The sequence below is a fragment of the Peromyscus leucopus genome, chromosome 4, assembly GCF_004664715.2.
Source record: "Peromyscus leucopus breed LL Stock chromosome 4, UCI_PerLeu_2.1, whole genome shotgun sequence".
Lineage (NCBI taxonomy): Eukaryota > Metazoa > Chordata > Mammalia > Rodentia > Cricetidae > Peromyscus > Peromyscus leucopus.
The window spans coordinates 45,829,351-45,846,430 of NC_051066.1; the positions used below are offsets into that span (position 1 = coordinate 45,829,351).

Genomic DNA, 17,080 nt, shown 5'->3' on the forward strand with positions numbered 1-17,080 from the left:
TATATATATAGTGTATAAATGTCTATACTGTAGGTTGCTAGGCTGCAGCATTGAATGCATACTGGCCAAGGATATTTGAAAACTGTTTCCTCGTAGCTTAGGAGTGATTGGTTTTGTTTGTTTTTTTTTTTTTTTTTTTTTTTTTTTTTTTTTTTTTTAGTATCTTAATTGAGATAATGAGGAAATAGTGTTAGACTAGGAATTAAAAGTCCTGTTCAGCTTTTAATTTTGATACTAATTTATTCAGTGCACTTAGCTTATAAATCTTTCTCCCTACTTTCGTGACCTCCACTGTAAGCAAGTTAATAAATAAAGCCCTTCTCTCCCAAGGACGTTCTGTGTATTAAATAGGAGTACACACTGAGAGAGCCTTGAGAGTCTCGGACACCCTGCAGCACTGTGTCCAGTGGGTCAGTGCAGACCCTGTCAACACCTGTGGGCGTCAGAGGAGGGCAGTGGAGCGGAGTGGAGGGCGGGACAACACAGACTGACTATGGGAAACATTAGAAGTAATCCAGATGCAGCACTGTGGTGAGACGTTTCCTTGCTAGCTTCCATTTCCTCATGGGGTCTTAGATCGAAAGGGTCCATATGTAAAGACAGCAGGGCACAGCCAGCAGGGAGGTGTCAGACACGCTGGAAGAGTGCCCCTGGTGCCTGCTCTTTCCCATCAGTCCCCATTTCTCCAATCCTTCTTTGCCAAGAAGTCTGTTATGCAGCCTGGCCTCTGGTCCTTGTCAGGGAGACGTGTGGCTCTGGCTCTCATGCTCAGCAGTTTGTCTACTGTTTCCCTGCAGTTTAAAGACCGTCCAGTGTCTTTCTTCCCAAGCGCTTCTGTTCCATTCCTTGTGAAGAGCCATTGCTTCATGCGCCTGTCTGTCTTAACCTCCTCTTGACCTGAGAGCACGCAGCCTCTTAGAGAGGCATGAACAATTGTGACAGAGGCCAGACTGAGGAGTAGGATGCCAGCATCTTCCACTAGAGCCCTGCACACTGTGAATGTGTCTGCAATCCATAAGAGGGTCTGAGGAAAAACACAGTGGAAAGCTTTCAAGACTGATTCAATTAAGTGCCTCCTGAGAGAGTGGCTGAGCGCCAGCAATGGAAAATTCAATATTGGCTCACTGAAAGACACTTCATCTCCCCCAAGTACTCGTCCCCCCACCCCTGTCATGTGAAGGGAAATATTCTGCAGCAACCTTTGGAAAATTTGTCATTTTGGGGGGGTAATAAAATATAACACCTCTCTCAAATTCATTAATGTCAACAGTCACAGGAAAGTTTTAAGGAGAAATGGGAGATTATAAATAAATTCTTAGAGTGTCTAAAACCAATGAATTGTTCATATGTATAGTTAAAATTCTGCATGAAATTATCTGCACTTGTGACCATTGACAGGGTTAAAGAAATGAATGGCGAGTAAGTGTGATATAGTAGTAAAAAAGACTCTGCCCTTTATCTTTTCAGCGCATGAGGGACTGTAATATGAAGCCCCCATATACCAACTAAATTCAGCATTAAGCAGCATTCATAGAACAGACTATTTTCCTTTGTCCTTAAAGTGGTATTGTGGTAGCAGGTCAGTGCAAGCACACTCCATACATGGCCTCTGAGCTGTTTGTAAAGAGATGTTCAGTGAGTGCCATCTTGACAGCACAATCCAAATGGGGCAACTTGTTGAGTGTGAGCTGCTGCTAGTGTCTTTAGGTGTGAACAACATGGTAGGGAGGTAGTCCAGAAGAGTCTGAAGTGTTTATAGATTAAACACACCAGTGCCAGGGACTGCATCACCATCTATGTGACAAGATGCTCTGACTTTGAAAGGCAAGTGAGAACTAGGAAAGCACAAGAGAACAAAAGATTCATACTCCCTTGCTCAAAGGAGTTAGCAAAATGGGCAGATAGAGTCCCCCCCACACACACACACACCTTATTTTTTATTGCTGTCATTTTATGCTGTTGTTAAATTTTATCCCTGCTAAGCATAAATAATGAAATCCTCCATTAGATGTCATGTGATATTAGATGTCACGTGATACAGATGATGCCACTGCCCAGCATGGTATGAAAAGGACGTTGAAGATGAGAACAGTGACAGAACCAAACTTTGGAGAGCTGTGCCTTAAGCTCCCGGTCCATGTCAGAGCTGATTTTGAAAAGTTCAATATGTCAGAAGAGGAGCAAGGAAAAATGAGTTCTGTCCTTTTCCAGAAGTTAGGTACGCTGGGTACACAATGAGAGAACATTCAGCAGGCTTTTTGTGATGTACGTGTTTTTCAAAACCCTTCACCCGGCATTGGCTCTCAGCAGGTAAAAGGAAGCCTTAATCAAACACAACTTGAAGAAAACCCAGAAAGAGGCCTCTGCTGCTTTAGTATTTTCTGTAACCCTTGAAATTCTGCGTTGCCTGCAGAATCTGAAAATATTAACACCGAGTCCTAATTATGGAAAAATTCTCTTTGTCCTAAAACTATTTGTAAGTTTACCATCTTGGGAGGTGGGAACGAGTCACTTTGCCTCAGTGCAGTAAAGATCCGCCCCCTGCCACTGGGATCCATCTCTCCAGCTTGTGCCAAGCCCCGGCCGCCACTTGGCCTGAGGAGTGCTTCTGAAGCTACCGTCTGAAGGCTGGGCCTGCCCACCTACTGGATCCTTGGGGGTCGTCTTGGAGTTCAGCAACAACTCTGAGATTGTTCATGGCCGTAGTCCAGTTTTCAACACATGGTGGATTATCAGAACAGCCTCACTGTGACAGGCACAAGCCTCTGCTGCTGACATTGTCTTCTTGTTTCTGGTCATTGGGAACCAGGCCTCATAGGAGACCTGGTGTGTATTATAGGGCCTGCCTTGGGAGGCGTTGACGGGTCAGGGCAGAGTGGTACTAGACAGTACCTGGGCCAGAGGCCTTTGGAAGGGTGCTAGTGCATGTGGCCACGGTAATGGAGGGGGCTGTGGAAAGGGGACATATAGGGTGATGATGACTGAAGTGACTTGCTGAGGACTGAAGCCACCGATGGAGGTAAAGGGGACGGTGATTAGCAGAGGAGACTCTGGGTAAAGCCGGTGTGTGTTTGAGTCCTGACTCTCACTGCCCTCTGCACCGGGGTCACCTGCTCACTCTAGCCTCACCTTATTTATCTGCAGAACTTGGGGCTGCAAGTGCATCTCTGCAGTTTCGGTGTTAATGCTAGAACTGGCAGAATCAGTGGTGCTGAGTTGGGGGTATACCAGGACTAGGGCTAGATACGGACTCGACTGTGGAGGTGCCTCAGAGGTGCCCAGGAGTACAAAGTTGGCGGTTTATATGTGCATTTACAGCGTTAAGAAAATGGAAAACCAGTGTGGAGATTCATCAAACAGTCTTGACTGTGGGGTTCAGCGTGGCAGTAACAAGGCAGTAGACTGTAAGTAAAGGGAATGTTTTTCTGTGCCATAGGCAGGCATGCTTCAAGGCTGTGCCAGTCATGTGCCCTTCTGTGCTGCATTTGAAAAACAGCAATAACATCCTAAGCACGGGCCTTTGCTGCAAGGGGCATGTAAATAACCCAGAAGTCCCACCCGGGGTGTGAAATGGACCTCTGAAAACATCAAATGGGTTTCATTCCCAAGAGTGAGCACATTTTGGCCGCTCTCTGGTTCTCCGGGGCTCAACTTTAGTCAGAAAGAGAAAAAGTGAGCTTTGATTTGACTGCCATTTGCCTGACACTGCAGAGGAAGAGCAGCCACGGTGGGTGATGATAAAAATGCACCGCGGTCGGATTTTGTTAGTATTGCGATTTACGTTGCTGCCTGTTACGCTGTTGGATTTAAACAGCTTCGAGAGTCACTTTGTGTTAGCCTCAACATGAATTCCATCTCCGTGATCGCCTACCATTCTAATAACTGTTTTCAGGATTCTAACGTTCTCATTCTTCTTTTTTTCTGTTGCCTCTCTAATGCTCTCCCTAAAACTAGTCGTGGAGGTAAACGGGCATGAGCGCTGTCGTGGCACAGAGCCCTGAAAGGTCACGTCTGTGGTGGAAACACTGCATACGGGTGTGAGGAGTGGCCTGCTTAGTTCAGCCATCTGAGTGTGAGCAAGGCCGTCCTGTGGGCCACTGTGAAGGTCTGTCTCCTCTGTCCATTTTCTTACAGTGAAAACTAACCGAAAACTAGCAGCTCCTGGTATTTTAAGAGCCTTGACAGATCTCCCCGGGCACATAGTCATTCCCATCTTAGAATTCATGCTTCCCAGTGCTAACAGTGAGATCCTGGACTGATACACAAAGTGGAATAGACATACCTTGAAAGTCAGGTCACAGAAAGAGGCCAGTCGGAAGAGTGGTGGACCTGTCTGTGAATTGTTTTAAATTGCCAGTGCCCAGACTGTACCCGGGATGGTGAAATTCCACCGACCCCTGCCAATGGGAGTGGCCTCACCTATCCTTGCTATAGAAAGAAGGAAGAAGAGAGGTGCCAGGGTTGAGATGTAAAACAGCAGCAGACTAGGGACCTCCGAGGACCTTCGTGTAAAGTGTTTGAGGATTATTTTAATTGCGCTTGTCAGTCATTAGCAGATTTAGTTCTAGCCATCATGATTGTCCTTGACACCTTGGTTGACATTCTCTGGAATGAAAATATTGTAGATAATGAAGTTATGGCTTGGTGAAGAGCCTTACGCTATGTAGGGCCTGCTCTGACTCTCCCAGGAGAAGGAGAGTAATTTATATGGAACATCAGGGGCCTTGATTTATACTGGGTTTTTTATTTTAATGCGAGAAGGAAAAATTAACAGTGAGTTAGGAACTGTCTAAGAATTCTGTATATAAAATAATCAACATGAGTAGAGAATGGTGGCAAAATCTGTATTCTTAGCAGTTGAGAGACTGAGACCAGAGGATCCTGAGTTCGAGGCCAGCCTGGGCTACATTGGAAACCCTATCTCAAAAAGAAAGAGAAAAAAAAACATTACAATCTATTCTTATATAACCTTCTCTGGTATTTTGAAAATAACGAGCCCCATTCCACAACTTAGAAAACTTGATGGTATTGGACAAACCGAAATGGGGACTCTATGTAACTGGAAAACTATGTTTCTATGGGTTATCTGTCAGAGTGCCAACAGCTGGGTGCTGAGTTAAACTGACCAGCTTCCTTAAAGAGAACAAGGACTGAGGGTGTGTTTAGAATGTGGCTGCTCTAGGGTACTTGCCTTCAGGCACAGGCAAGTACTCTACACAGAACACTGATCTCTCTTTAGCAACATGACTGATAATAGCCCAAGTCTTTAAAAGAGGAACCCACTCATTAGGTATTTAACAGAGGCTAAGTCAGTTATTCAGGACCAGAGTGGACCAGGGATACCTTTACAATGCCTTGTCTCACGTGGAGATTGATTTTGTTGCATGGAAAACACAAACCTATAGGGGTTGCCACAGGCTGACTGGTGTTTAGATACCTTGTTGGAGGAGGGAGTGGGGGGCGCTGGGCGGGGGGAGGCTGGAGGCACGGGAGGAGGTTAAAGAGGGGGATCTGGGGTTGGTATGTAAAATGAATAAAAAATTCCTTAATTAAAAAAGAAATCACTTTCACTATGAGTTGCCTGTGGGCAGAGGTGAGGACACCACAGTCTCCCCTGCCTTGGGACCTCTTGATCTGATGCTTTGGGGTCTCCCTCCGTTGTACCAGCTTTACTTCTCTGAATGAGTTTAAAGACTCAGGTTTCTGACCTCTTCTTCAAAAGACAATTTCTTCAAGACCCTGGAAGTTTAAACCAGAGCTTGGAGTGTCCCTGTAGAGGAGGAAACTGGGAAGAGCGGGTGGCCAAGTGCTGGAAGCAAACTGTAAACAAAGGCACTGCCGGAAAAGTGAGGACGTTAAACAGAATCTGTCACACACACAAACGTTAAGAGACCGGTGTCATCACCAGATCTCTACTGCGAGAGCAGGAGTAGATGAGTAGAAAGTTATTCAGAACTGTTATTCAAACTCAGGTTTTAAGGGCCAGAGAGCTGGCTCAGCAGGTAAGAGGCACTTGCCTGATAACATGAGTTCAATTCTCTGTGACAATTATGGTAAACAACAACCAACTCCACAAAGTTATCCTCTGACTTTTACACATGTTCCACTGTACTAAATAAAATATAATAAAACTTTAGATTTAAAAATGTGGAAGGAGCCGGGTGTTGGTGGCACACACCTTTAATCCCAGCACTCAAGGAGGCAGAGCCAGGCGGATCTCTGTGAGTTCAAGGCCAGCCTGGACTACCAAGTGAGTTCCAGGAAAGGTGTAAAGCTACACAGAGAAACCCTGTCTCGAAAAACAAAAACAAAAACAAAAACAAAAACAAAAATTGTGGAAGGGAAATAGAGAACAAAAGGAAGAAAGGTTTGCTTAACAGAGGCGATTCTGAAACCTATTTATACATTGAAATTGTCTGGGAATTGTTTTAAAATGCCAATGCCCGGGCTACACTCCAGATTCTGAAAGGGTACTCTCTGAAGACAGTCCAGACATCATGGGTTTGACACTCCTATGTGGTTCAAGTGGCAGGGTGGGAAAAAAAAACTGTCCTGTTTAGCAGGCTTTTGAGGAATAAGGCACATTGCCAAATTTCTGACTTCTTCAGAGAAAGGAAAATTAAATGTTAAAGAGAAAGGCACCATTACAATTAAAAGCTGATTTTGTTGTCTCAGTAGACACGTTTCATAGTTTGGGGCATCTTAAACCTTCCCCACTAACAACCCATTTTAACCCAGGAAATTTTTGCATGACTAAAGGTGTATAAAGTAGGTATACATCTCAAACATTTACTGATGATAAAGCATAAAGAAGTTTATTTTAAAGCAGTTCTTTGGAATACATGTGATTTTATCATCTATTAAAGATCAGAACAAATTTGTATACTAATGGGAATGCATGTACTTGTATGTTTTTGCGTACAGAATGAAGTCTTGGCTAGACACTTAGTATTGCAGGCTGTAGAGAAGCCCCAGTGTGCCTCAGTCTTGATGAATGCCTTGGTTTTATATTGACAATGTTGAAAACACCACTTTAATGTGTAGAACAAAATGGCAGGAATGTGTTTAAGGCCATTCTAGAAATAGTTAAAAATTCTGTTCTGATCCCAAGACAAACTCATTTAATTTTTTGTTTGTTTTCAATAAAGCTCAAGTCAGCAAGTAAAACAGCAACTTTTAAAATCAAACCTATATGGGGGCTGGAAAGTTGGCTCAGCAGTTAAGAGCAAGGACCAAGGTTCATGTCCCGGGACCTACATGGCAGCTCACAACTGCACATAACACCAGATCAGGGAATCTAATGTCTACCTTCTTCTGATGTCCACAGACACTGTGGTACACATACATACATACAGGCAAACACTCACACATATCAAATACATCTTCAAAATTTTTAAATAGTAGCATAAAATGAGACATAAGCAGAGAGCTTTCTTTGTACAGTAAAATCACTGCAGTTGATAGTGTATGGTAGTCTCCAGTCTGAACTGAGGGGCTGCAACAATGTTCTGTAGCACTGTGTACATGTTTGTGGTGACATGTTGTGAGCTCCGAGCAAGGCTACAGTAAAGTCATGTGATGAAACGCAGCCGAAATACAGACAGAAACATCTCATGTTCACTACACATTTGGTTTGTTGTTGTTTTGTTTTGTTTTGGGGTCTTTCCACAGTCAGTTACAAGCCCTCACATGGTATCATGACCCACATATTGAGAAGCTGTGATATATTATACAGACTTCAAAAAATCTCATGTATATTTATCAACTAATCAAGAAGTACTTTTTTAAGGAAAATAATTATAGAGTATGAGTCATATGCCTAAATCTAGTCTCTTAATGTGGACGTTGGAGGGTCCAGTGCAAGAGCGCAGTGCAAACATACATCCTATGTCTAAATGCTTGTCTTATAATTCCGACTGTCAAATGCAATCACAATTCTTAAGATCTTTTCTCATGACCAATATGTTGACTATTAAAAAATGATATTACTTCAAATTAATGCAACCATGGACTCACCTCTTTGCCCACACAGTGCTACTGTGCTCCTGAGAAGGACGTTAAGATGGACTAAGACACAGCCCCACATTCAAGAGTTTACAAATCCATGTAGGACAACCAGACAAACACATTAATATTGAGGTAGAATGCCTGATGTATAAGCAAGATCTTTCGCTGTCTAGGAGAACAAAGAGTATGCACAAGGATTTGTGAGCTGCTCAACAGGGACCCTCAAGCGTGTATTCGAAGCAGAGTGCAGTTTGGTATCGTTTTATGGATGGTTTGCCTTGTGAGAAGTTTGAACTCATAGGAGAAAACCAAACAAACAAGTCTGCATTGGCTTGGAAATAAGTGTGTAGATGGACTGGACTGAATTATGCCAGGCTGTGTCCTGTGGTATCAGGTTACAGACTCCATGCCCCAATCTCGCTCACCGATTTAAAATTAGAAATAGTAGCATGATAAAAAAAAAAATCCATTGCTAAAAGCTTAAGTTTTGTTAGATTGAACAGCAATATGAGGAGAAGACTGTGGATTCTGACTGAGTTCTGGGGCTAAGTCACGCCTGGCCAGCCTTTTACATTCCTTCCTGCCTTGTTAATATGGAAGCTGGAGCTGTCCAGACAGGGGGCTGGGTGGGACCAGCAGCTGCACCATGGTTAGGCTGAGGGTTTGCTAGGAATCCCTGTAGCTGCTGTGGTCTTCTGAAGCATCCTGTTGTGGCCTGCAGAAAGCCAGTCTGTGTCAGAGTACACTGGAGCCAGAGGTAGGAAAAGCTTCGCTCTCATAAATAGAACATTTGCTCAAGTCCTTGAGTGTTTCATGAGTTCCTCCTGAAAATGTGTCTTTATACTTGCTTTCTTTGCTTCCTTTCTTACTTTTACTCACACAAAACAAAGCCTTTGCTTTCCTCCAGGCTTCCTTAGGCTGGATTCAGAGTATCATGTGAGTCACCATATGAGTCCATTTGGGGAATTTTCGCATGGAGAAAACAGTCAGACCATCAGTAATTTTAGGTACACCTGGGACCAGATGTCATGAACCTTTTTATGTTGTAACTTAAGTTGTCTTAGGCCTTTGCTTTTCAGATGAGAGAACTCAAGTTAGTACTCAAGAATAGTAAGGCACCCGATTGGCAAATGCAAGACCTGAGCCTAGAACACAGTGTTTTGACTTCTAGTTGAAACATAATGTGCAAACTGTCAGCTCTTTTCTGAGGAAGCCCACATCTGCCCACACTCCCAAACTCGCCTATTATACTCTACAGCAATTATTCTAATAGTTAACACTATTTCGGTTATTTTTTCCAGAGTACTGTCTTGGCTCGTCAATTGCATTGTTATTATTCAATGCAGTTTTTCCTGTGTTATTTTTCTTTCAAAGTTGTAAACCCTATAAGGGCAATTTTTTCATATCTAAATCTCTGTATTTATTCTTCTAGAGTTTGAGGTTTGATTTATGGTTTCCTCTTGGTTTTTGAGCATCTCACAATTCAATTTTATCAACTCTGACTTACTCTGAGGGGTTAAGTCTTTGTTTTTTGTTTTTTTAAAGAGTTTACCATATGTCCCTTGCCAAACAAAATGCAATAGAAAATAAGGGACAGAATCTACTCCTCCAGATGGCAGCCCAGTGACACAGCTACTCACTGTCGCAGCACTTCCAAGATTTCCAGTCGTTCCTCTAAGATAAAGTATAAGTTTATATCCTCAAAATCTTAAATCAAAACAGAGGAAGTATCACAGACAGACAGAGAGGAGGATATACATATTTCCCATATGTGTATATATATTGGGTGGGGGAACACTGCCTACAAAGAGTCTTTATAGTCTGGGTGTCTAGGTTAGAGTGAGTTGGCTCCCTCTTTCCAGCCCACACTACCTGCAGACAAGAGGAGATAGCCTGGTTTGGGTGTGGTTCTGGGGAGTCAGGCCGTGTCAGATGGACACCCTAACACAAGGGATCATACGACAGACAGGTCAGAGTTTTCTTGTGTGGGTGATGCCAAGTGAAACACTGGAGATGCTGTGTGAAGTGTAGAGTCCAGAAACTGAAAGTACCAAGGATCAGAGTCTCGGAGCCAAGAGGACACGTGATATGAGACAGGGAGGAGCAAGGATCAGCACGTGATCTTACCTGTCAGCATGCAAGTTGAGTGAATTTAGATTTCTTGCAGGATCCTATGTCGTGTACACTAGAGGAAATATATGCTACATCTATTATGTAATTCATGAGTGATAAGTCTGTCCAGTTTTTTGAAATTTTTAGTGATTTCACATCAGCCTAGTAATGGTTTAGTAGCTTTTATTGAAAATGTTAGTAAGCAGATGTTTCAGATTTCTAAATTTGCATAAACTTCATGGCTGAACCTCTCTAATCTCAAAATTTATGATGCCTAAAACATGAAACTTTTTGTATATAATGTTGGTGGTCAAAAAGTTTTGATTTCTGAGCATTTGGGATTCCAGATACTCAAAACAGGGGTGCTCAACATGTAGTTAATACACTGCTTTAGGAAATCGTTTCCCTCTTTGAGAGGGCCAGAACATCTCACATCCAGCTCTCTGTGAAGCCCCATGCTAGGGCCAACATGATACCTGCAATACCCACACAGTTTCTAAAGTAGTGCTAATTCTCATTAAGCATTTAAAAAATAAAAACTAGGTAGAATTTGATCTCTGAACAACTAATACTGGAGACAGGACCTTACAGGGGAGACCTGGGGATGCAGGCATAGGCCTGTAATCCCAGCAGGCTGATACAAAAAGATCACCATAAATGTAAGACCTGCTTGGACTACACTGCAAGACCCTGTCTCTGAAGGAATGAGTCCCCGATGCCTTTGCTCTCCCAGCTTTCCCCATGGCCACAAGAGTCGGCCTTATGTGCTTTTACCCCCTGAAGTCAAGGATATTGGAGATATACATAGGTCTTGACCCTTCCAAAGAGAAAATCAAAGGAAGCAGCCAAGGGCTGACATGCCTGTTTTCTGAGCTGAATTTAGAAAGAGGTCTTTGATTTTTTACATCGTTAATATTTCATATCTATGTCAAGGTGATAGTGAAAGGCATCACTTGATTTTCAGTAGTAGAGGTAATTACATTGGGACTTAAAGGTTAAATAAATGGGTCAAGGTGGGGGAATCAATTAAATTAAGCCCACTCTGGTCATTTAGGCAGGAACAAACTAGAATATGACTATTAGAAACTAGAGTATGAGACCAAGAGTTGTCTCTCTGGAAGCCAGAGCAATAACGGGCAAAGGAGAAGTTCTGCCCACATGCCAGGCAGCAGCTCCATGTGGGCACTGCCTCTGCCATGGGATGGTGATGGCTTGGCTCTGAGCATAAGCAAAGGGTGAGGAACTAGAAACCCCTAGGAAAGCTGGGGTGCATGGGTGAGCAATAGGGGCCTGGGGGCAAGTACAGTACATGAGGTCCTTCAGATCTCAGCTCTCTCCACCTGCCAAACCAGACCTTGGGCATGTTATTTACATTCTCTTGGTTTCAATGTCCTGTCTGGAAAAATAGAGATAGCAGTACCTACAAGGGAAGAAAATGAGGATTTACCCTAAAACCTTTTATGAGAATTGAGTAAGTTCACTGTGACACCTGAGCCTGGTTTCTAACATACAACTTCCAATAAATATTGACTCTTGCGCCCATGAGGATAAAAGTCTCATGGGGGTATTGAAAGGATCAAATCCAGTAATGTGCATAGCATATTTGACTACTTAGCAATAGTAATTACTCAGTGAAGAACTGTTAAAAAAGGGAAGGGGCGAAAGTCTTCTTTACCAACAGAGAAGCAACAACAAATTACACACGGTTGAACACACAAGCCTATTGCAATCATGCTGAAAGACCCAGCATGGCCAGGGAGACTCAGACTGGGAGATGAGGAACACAGGAAGGAGAATGGGTTGAGAAAACCCTCTGCTCTAGCCGGAAGTCACCAGTTACAAACTCACTGAGATGTGATAAGAGACCAACTCTTCAGTCCAGCCAGGGCCGGGCAAAAGTAAGACTTACTTGACTGAATGTCTGATTTGTAGAGAGGTAGGGATAGAATCAGTACATCCATTTTTAAATGAAAGAGAAGTAGTTGGCCGTGGTTCAAGTTCAGATTCCTGTCAGGGATAAAGAAATCACAGTCATGTTTGCCATAGACTGATAGGCAAGGGGAACAGTTGTCCAAGGTGATCAGGCATCTGACTCCCAAGCCACCCTGCCAAGACTTGCTGACTGTCCCAGCAACGTGGAGAAGTCCAAGCTGTGAGTGGGGTGCCCTGTTAAAAGGGAGTAATCATACGCATTCCTGTCGAAGTCTTGAATGTCCAAGATTCAACTAAGTTATAGGTTAGGCTCAGAGTTATTATGTGTGTGGGGGGGGTGAGAGAGGAAGGAAGAGAGGGAGTGAGGGACAGAGAGACAGAGACAATTAAGTATCTGGCCTTCAAATTTTCAGCACCTGTAGTTTCTGTTCAATATAATTTTAAAATGCTTGCTTGTTAGCATCCGCTCTACACAGCATGACATAGTTAGGTAATTGGCAAATCTTGGGTAGGATCTACTTCTTATTTAGATTTTTTTGGGAGATGATGTTCACATTTATGCCCGAGATAAAACACAGCATGGTATAAACTGAGTTCTCTCTGGAAATCTGGTGTCAAGACCATACAGAAGTGCTGAAGTAGAGAAACCCAATGTTGACTATTCACCTTCCAAAGCATCTCCTCTGGCATGTGGCACTCTTCAAGATGAATCTTTGACTCTGCCTCCTAGAGAATAAATCTTGGCTCTCTTTGGATGTTCAGTGTGGGCCTAATTATTGTTATGGTTCTCAATAGAGATCATTCCAGAAAACACAAAGCCCACATAGAATTCCTTGTTGGGAACAGAGAAGAGATAGGATGGGGGTGTTGTCCATGGCTAGGAACCAGAGTTTCACCCAAGACATCCACCCAGCATGGGGGACATAACTTAGCAGCAGAGTGCCTGTTTGGGCATATAGGAAGTTCTGGGTTCAATCCCCAGCACTGAAAAACAAAGTACCTGTAACTACCTGAAACATTTGTACAGTAAGACCTCCTGGGCTTAATCTCTCAATTACCATTATGTGTTCCTGCACTCCTATCACTAAAGTACTTAAAAAACATGATGGAAGGCACCAAACATGTGAATGTTTACCTAACTATATGTAAAAAAGATAGAAAACATAAATTCACACTTTTGTAAGTCACTATATGAGATACATATATATATATATATATATATATATATATATACACATATATTTCATTCTTATATTGGAGGTGGATCCTCTAGATGAGATGTCTGTGGCAATTTCTCTGAGTCTCCCAGACTCCTGAAGTAACGAAAGAAAGCAGAATGCCTTAAGTTGTATTGGTATTCTAGATGCTAATGAAAACAGCTATAAATGTTTTATTAAAATAATATTGCTCTGTGGATTCTTTGCTCAACAACAAAAACATTATAAAGTTTTCCCCAGGAATATATGCATTCTACCACCACATTCTATGTGCTTCTATTAAAGTCAAATTTAAGAAAAAGGGGCCATAAGAGGTAAAAACAGAGTAGAAATCATCATAAGGCAAAGTGAATTATATTCTTATGATTCATTAAAATCTATTAAAAATAACACACCCCAGCCAAGATCTATGTGGTCAACAATATGTCTCCTTATCTCTAGGGAATTGCGTGGGCTCCCTGCAGTCATCTGTTGAGGCATACCTATGTAGTAAGAAAGAGACTTACACAAGAACCCCTTGATCCCATTGATTGATGAGACTTTTAGAAGGAAGGGTATCACCTAGAGATCAACTGTTGTCTCTCCTGGGTTTGGCAGAGTAATTCCACGTGAGCATGCTTTGTGTGTGCCTGATGTGCCATCTAGTGGTTAAGTGAGCCTAATCTTAATGAAAATAAAATGATGAATGAATGAATGAATGAAGAGGTCTGTGCTTGACCCTTTTTTCCCCATACTCTCAACTCTTGTTAGACAGCAGTAGAGGTTTGCTGTTACTTGGGAAAGAACTATTATTTGGGAAAGAAAAATATTATTTTCCCAGAATTAATACATTGAACAGAGAGGTGGGGAACAACACCCTGATACCACTATAGTAATTACACAAATCAGGAATTAAAAGTTGATAATCTTCATATGTGTTTTGTTTGACACAGAGACTCCTCCCATTTCACTTTTAGGCAGAGGATTCATATCTATAGTACAGTGCACAGACCTCGAGGATACAGCTTGCCCTGTGTACACAGTTTTATGCATTTATAACCCATGCAATCACTACCCAGATGAGGACATGAACGTTTCCGGTCAGCTTCCCTCTTCCCCTGCCCTGACCAGTCCTTGCTGAGAGAGAGAAGGCTGCTCCACCGGAGTCCGTCACCATGGGTTTATAATGGCACCATCACAGTACATATTTCTAGGCCTAACCTTTCAGAAAGAATAAGATCTTGTCATCACCATTTGAATAGCTTGTCCAAAAAAGGGGCAGTTTGCTCAGAACAGTGTAGGTTTGCTGCTTTTCAGAGTCCAGGTGTCATATGTTAGGTGTCTCCTGCAGCTTTCCTTACCAAGCTCCTGGAGGGCTGTATACTGATTATATTTTCCCAAGTGTCTCTGCAAGCTGCCAAGTCAATTTTCAGAGAAATCACATTATTTTTGAGTGGGATCTCAGAGACACCCATGGCTGTCACAGCAGAGTTGATGCATTCTAATGTAGCTTTTCTGAAATTAATGTAAGTGCTGCCCTGTCACCAGCCCCTGCTCAAACTAAGCCGTGTGTGGCGTTGGTGAGACAGGCTCCCAACCTGGAGCCAGCTGGACGCTACTTCACACTGTGCAGAATGATGCAGTGGATGTGGCTGCCTATCCAGACCCTCTTTCTGTTCAGACTCGATGAAGCGTAGTGTCGGGTGTCTAGGGTGCATGTCAAGAAGCAGAGCCGGCTTTATAGTCAAAGTCTTGTCATCATCCCAGACACTGCTTCTGCTTGTTTACGTGGTTGCCAGATAAACCAACCCAAGAGCCGCTCGGCAAACATCTGGCAAACATATTACTGCCGGGATGCAGTTCTGAATGCAGCTGGGAATAGAAAATGTAAGGTGTGTGGATCCCTCCCCCGTGGCCGAGGCACCGAGCCTTGTTTAGACCTGATGGTCCCTGGTCTGCAAAGTGACTTTTCAAGAGACCAGAACCACTTAGCACAAACAAGGCAGCAATATAGGTATTATCTCAATGCACTCTTTCTCAGAAACAAGTAGTATTTTTTTAAGTTATTTGACATAATTTTGGGAAAATAGAAGAATGTAAAGAATACAAAATTCTGTGATCCACCAAAGGAAATTCCACAAGCTTTAATCTTCACCCACCCACCCACCCTCCCTCCCCTTCCCCCTCCCTCCGTCCCCCCATCTCCCCTCCCTCCCTCTTCCCCCTCCCCCATCTCCCCTCCCTCCCTCTTTCCCCTCCCTCCGTCCCCCCTCCCTTTCTCCCTCCCTCTTCCCCATCCCCCTCCCTTCTCCCTCCCTCCCCCAATCTTCCTACCCCCATCTCTACCTCCCTTCCTCCCTCTTTCCCATGACTTTTTCTTCCATCATTAGAAAGTTTTGAAATATGATTCAGGGACAGGGAAGTAACTTAGTCATAATTGCTGACCCAAAGTGTGCAAGAGAGACCCAAATACAAAACATAGAATAGAAATAAAAACATATTTAATTCTTTGATTTACTTCATAATTTCTGAAATAAAGATGGAAACTAATTTGTTAGATATTTTATATCAGAGGATATGTTCATTGTTTGCTACTTTTAAAATATTTATAGATTGGCACAAACTATTTGAAATAAAAATATTTCATTTCTTGACATTGTGAATCACTAGAACCCCTAATAATACTGCTGAAGCTGACTTCCACGTGTGTTCCTGATTTTAAAAGAAGGAGCTGTTGTTTATTAAAATGTTAATATGAGAGCATTAAAATTATAGTAAGTCCATTTTTAAAACACAGCAATGGAAAATTGGACATTACCAAATGTCTATGGTGCCATGGAAATAATTAGGTTTGTGCCTGTTTGGACTATTGATGTGATACATTATATTAATAGATTTCCTTATATTCATTCCAGTATTAATATATCAGTATAGTCTATATAAAGTATAATGCTACTTTGAGTTACTAAGTTCAGTCTCATACTACTGTTGTGAGGATTTTTGAATATATGTTTGTTCTGAATTGTTCTGTGGAGATAATTAGTGTGACAGGATTAAAGACGGAGTGTTAGACACGTTGTAGTCCTGAATGAGTTGTCGAAACTGCAGTGGGAAACACACTTCGGTCTGTTTCGCATTCTTTTCCCTTGAACTCATCCGCCACTTGTGACAGTAAATCTCCTAACGTAAAGGGCGTTTTTAACCTCTCCAAAAACACTCATCATGCTGTTGGTTTAAATTCTTTGTATATTTTCCTTCTGGCCCTGTGTGAGTGGCTCCTACCTTAACTCCAAGAGCAGTCCACTCCCATAGCCATCTGGTACCTTCTCATGCAGCCCAGTGAGGACTGAGAAGGGGCGGAGGGGTGATCCCAAAGTCACGTGGGGGAGGGGGTGTCATGTGACAGTAACAGGGGTCCAGATGACCAGTCAGTCTCCAAGGACTGAAGAGCAGCAGAAGCCAACACAGCAGAGCCCCTGAACCGGGCTGCATGCATCTGTTCCTCGTGGCTGCCCCCTGCTGGGTCTTGTGGCAGAGTATAGAGCCAATTACTCTTTTTTTCCCCTAACTCAAGTGCATACTCCAACACACTTTTAAAACTACATACATTCATTATACCTTCATAATTTCTGTTAAAAACAAATCTTTCAAATACTGGCATCAGGGCATCGCTTCCAAATGATGTCTTTCAACTGTCAGCTCTTTCCCAGGGGAAGAATTAGACAATTAAGAGCCCTCTAATGGAGCCCCAAGCAGATGCAAGCCTGGCTGGCTCTCATGCATATTCTAATTGCTGCTGTGTGCAGAATGAGGTCTGCACTGAACTGAACATG

The 17,080-nt window shown here is 42.8% G+C and overlaps 1 protein-coding gene across 2 annotated transcripts in view; it reads left to right on the forward strand.

Moving 5' to 3' along the window:
* The window catches only part of Cers6 (ceramide synthase 6), a 251,512-nt gene that overhangs the window by 224,481 nt on the left and 9,951 nt on the right, over window positions 1–17,080 (forward strand). The window lies entirely within an intron of this gene.